The sequence below is a fragment of the Lactuca serriola genome, chromosome 2 (assembly GCF_051521515.1).
Source record: "Lactuca serriola cultivar US96UC23 chromosome 2, Lser_US96UC23_V15, whole genome shotgun sequence".
NCBI lineage: Eukaryota > Viridiplantae > Streptophyta > Magnoliopsida > Asterales > Asteraceae > Lactuca > Lactuca serriola.
Window position 1 is genome coordinate 134,629,661 of NC_136409.1, and position 4,817 is coordinate 134,634,477.

Consider the following 4,817-nt stretch of genomic DNA (forward strand, 5'->3'; position numbering starts at 1 on the left):
GAGTCGTTGTGCCAATCGTTTGGCACTGTCGAAGGTAGCGGGGTTTGACGCTAGCACATTCCCTTGATACGGAGGCACTAGCCCCCATATGTACCTCTCGATCTTCTTCCCCTCGGTGGGAACCATATTGGGGAAGAGGGCCACCAGCTCGCTGAATCGGGCAGTATAAGCGACCACATTGGTGCCCTTCATCGACAGGTTCCAGAGTTCCTGCTCCAGTTTCTGGATCTCGCCCCTCGGGCAGTATTCCTCAGTCATGAGGTCTTTCATTGTTTCCCAGCCCATGTCGTTGGCTACGACGAGAGTTAGTGCCTTAACATGGCTGTTCCACCATGTCAGGGCCTTTCCTTCAAAAGTGCATGCGGCGTACTTGATTTTACTCGCCGCAGGACATGAACAGATTTTGAAGACTGATTCAGTCTTCTCGAGCCATTGCGAGAGGGCAATGACTCCACCGGTGCCGTAAAAAGGCTTCGGTTTGCAATTTGTGAAGTCCTTGTATGAGCACTCCCTCGAGCGCACAGGGGTTTCAACCGGTGTTGACTCCACAGGGGTTCCACCTCTGCTAGCATCTGTTGAGTGATACTGAGCCATGGCAGTTGCCACTGCTGCAACTACGACAACATTCAGGGCTACAGTATCGATGACCGGAGGCGGAGGAGGTGGTGGTGCAGGATTATTCCTGGGAGATTTGCGAGGAGGCATCTTTCAGCTATAAGTTTATAAAGATAAGAAAACGGTCAGAATCAATTTGTAAGCAACGTGAGAGTGACACATGGACTAACTAAACATAGTCCAACAGTTGAAAGAGTGCTTGGAACCATAATAAGAAATATTAGTAGGAAGCACAAGTGTATAAATTTTTCCCACAGATAGATAGATTTCAAAAAAAAAAAATACTGGTATTACTGATGTAATAAGTTCAGGGAAAATCGACCTAACAGTAGGTCATACATCATACCATATAGAAAAGTTTGACAGTTCTTAGATTTCAAATTTGAGTACGGAAAGTTAGAAATATTTTACACACAAGTGCTACTTGGAGCACAAATGTTAAAGGCTATCCTTTAATTAAAAGACGGAGATGTACTAGACATCAACCAATGGCGATGGGAAAATCCCGGGCGAGTACTGTGGTCGGACACTTGACGAAACACCTCTTGAAGGTGTCGATCTTGAGTCCTCTGACGAGCTCGAAGTTCCGAGATTTTCAGCTCGTGAGGCAGCCAACTGCTACTGCAGGGTTTTATTTGTTCTCCGGGTCTGTTCCATGTCTTCTTCAAGACGGCGGATGCGGACTGTGTTGACACCTGAGTCGGCATCAATCTCTATGACCCGGTCGACGGCTGCCCCACCTTGCTCGACCTTACGAGCTATTCTGCGGATAATGACAGGCAGAGCTCGGTCAGTAGAGCCACCATCGCTGACGTTATGAAAGCTTCGTCCCCCAAGTATGGTAAGGGTTGACCCTGTTCATCACTCCAGCGATTCAAGTTGTTTGCCCACAAGGGAGTAGGACCTGGAAACGCTGGTCGAGGGTTGTTGTTCGGGGCTTGACCTACTAGCGGTAGGTTGTTGACTTCAGGCTCGGAGTCGGATCCATCAGAAAAGCCTTCTTCGAGATGATCATCCAAAGGGATTGGATGCTCAACATCGGGCTCTTCATCGATCCACCCGGCATTGCCTCCATTTGGAAAGTACTGGTCGCCGTGAAGGAATCTAGCCATTAGATCTACGCGAGAAGAGAGGTATACGAATATAGTATACGTGTAACTAGTAGTACAAAATACACCTATAGTATTTTAAGTTTAAGTTTTCCTGATCTTCTTGTGGTATTGTTGGTAAGTTTTTAGACTTGTTAACCTATCACAACCATTCTAGGGCATGTGCTAATCACTCCCAGGACCAGCATAGTTGATCAGGCTATGCCATTTCCAGGACTGACCATACATCCCCGAGCTCACTTGTGATATTTAACAATCGTAATACTTTTATTCTTGTCATTGTGACACTGGTTTTAGTATGAATGCAGACTAGTATACTTAATTAAATATTTTAATATTTAAAGTATAGACTCTTGGTCAGAGTTTAATCCCTAATGGGTTTATAGTTTAGTATATCTTTTATGGGTTGATATACTCAATTCACTATAAACAATGCTTTGATACCAATCTGTCACACCCCAAAACCAAGAACGGCGGAAACGTTCTGGGGCGGACGACGTCATGTAAGGTAATCACAACACAGTAAATGTAAATAAGCAAACAACATCATCCATTGCATTAAATATATAAATTTAATACATGCGTGTTCTGTACAGTTTTAGACACCAAAAATATAACGTAAATCAAAATAATAAAATGATGAGTCTTGATTGCGCTCCATCATCTCAAAAGCTGGCATCGGTACCTGTCTACTGATGACCTGGGAATACAAGTTATTTTGAAAGAGTTTATCAGCATTAAGCTGGCGAATTCATAAGTATTTTTGTGTCAATGTTTGTAGTAAAAAACGTTTGAACCTGTCTCAATGTATAAGTTTGTACAAGTTTGAATCTCTCAGAAAATCCTATATTTTCTATAAAAGTAACCTTCTACCAAGGCTAAACTGTTTTGTAAACTCGTCTGTTGTAAAAGTGTGTAATTACCCAAGTATAACTATCATTTGTTAAAATATAGTTTGTACATTAATGCTTAAGTGAGGTTATCACTAAAATATGTAATGGGTAAATCATTGTAGCACTGTAGCTTGGTATAATAAGACTACTACTGTACTAAATACTACTACCTTAAACCGGATTTATATTAAGGTATAATGTGATAAATTGCACCATGCTATCGACTGGTAACAACGACATAAAGAACGGTCGTAATAACGGAATGACGTTTGGCACCCGCAGACCTGCAGGTCCGGCTGTAGCTAGCAGCAAGGTGTAGGATAGTCAATCCAGTATAGATCTATACGCAAACTCAACGCTCTCCCTCCAAGAGAATTCTGGCTACAACTCGGGCCATGACATTTAAGGCATGCTCCGATACAGTGGATCACATTTGTTATCGTATTCTTGCATATGTGATGAAATGTTTCTCGTTCTAGTATAGTTGTATATGTTCTCATAGTATAGTTGTATATATTCTCTTCCTAGTATAGACTCATGAATGAACTGACTCATTGATCTTAGCAGTTGTAATAGTATGATTCTGTATTACCCCGATGGTAACTTGCTAACTGTGCGTCTAGTACGTATGATTATGGAAGTACTTTCATGTCTATATATGTATATTTGATATATAATTAATATGGAAACGACCTTCGGATGGTCACCCGAAATCCCACCAGACCACATCCAAATCGAGGAAAAGGAAATAGGGTGGATAGCCTTCCTAAGCCCTTTAAACATTATTTATACATCTATACATATATGGGCATGCAAATTATAATATAAAAGCATAAATAAGTTTTTATAAGACATTTGAAACATAAGTATTATTTTTAAAGAAAGATCGACTTGATGTCAATCCATAGAACAAATTGAAGGCGTAGGGTTGGTTAAAACAGTTTAAGTATAAGGAACATTGGTTTAAATCACAGTTGTAATATAACTTGAAAAGTAAATGGGTTTGTAAAACATTTTGAAGTAAAACGGTTTGATAGACAGTTTGAAAAGTGATAAAATCGCTGGTTTTCCCTAGTTATTAATCACACGTGATTAATGCAATCACATGTGATTGAAGCAATAACTATAAGTATTTAGCTTGTATCCCCCCCCCCCTTGAAAGCATATAAAAGCATTTAGAATATTTAAAAAGGTTGATTAAGGGGTATGAAACTCACTTGATTGATTGAAGAAAGCGAGATGGAAAACCGGGCAGAGTTTCGTCTCGGAAAACGGATTTTTCTCGGGATTCTCGGGAATCTCGGGAGTAAAATCGACCCTCGGGACTTGAGCAAAAAGACCAGAGCTTCGGGTTTTAACGGGCACGGAAATCGAGGCAAGATCGTGAGAGAAAAGAGAGAAGTGAGCAAAATTTTCGGAAAGCCTCGCATTCTATTTATAGGAAGGCTGAACCGCCTCCGAACGCGGGGCGTACGCCCGTACGTAGCGCGTACGCGTACGTCATGCATGACCGAAGCCTCGACTGCCTCGGCTTCGGATGGGACGGGTTGCTGGGTACGCGGGTCGGATGGGACGGCGGGTCGGACGGGACAGCGGGTCGGACGGGTCGGGTACTTCGGACGGGTCGGATAGGGCGACGTGGACGATCAGAGGCCAAGTCTCTCGGGTACGCGGGGCGTACAGGGGTACGCAGCGCGTACCCGGATGAGGACGCTGACTCCTCTTCGGATAAGGTCCGAAATTTTGATTTAAATAAATATATAATTTATTTAATAAACTTCAAAAATTCATATCTTCTTCATACGAACTCTGTTTTCGATGGTCTTTATATCCACGCGAAGGTGAGACTACGCTCTACAACTTTCGTTTAGACTCCGATGGCAAATTCCAAAATTATTTTTTTATTATTTATTTTAAACCCATCGTGTTTAAGGAATTTCTTTGAAAATTCATAACTTCTTTATCTGATGTCGGTTTTTGCCAGACTTTTTACCGCTGGAATACCATTGTCGAGACCTTCGATTCTCGTTTAGGTCATTCCGGCCAAAAGTCGCTCGATCTCCGATTCGAGTTTTTAGCTGTCTGTTGCTAAGCCGAACTTGGAAAAATCATAACTTCGCTATATGAAGTCGGATTTGGGCGTTCTTTTCACGTACGATCATGGTTCAAAGACATTTAAACATAAAAGGAAATTAAATAG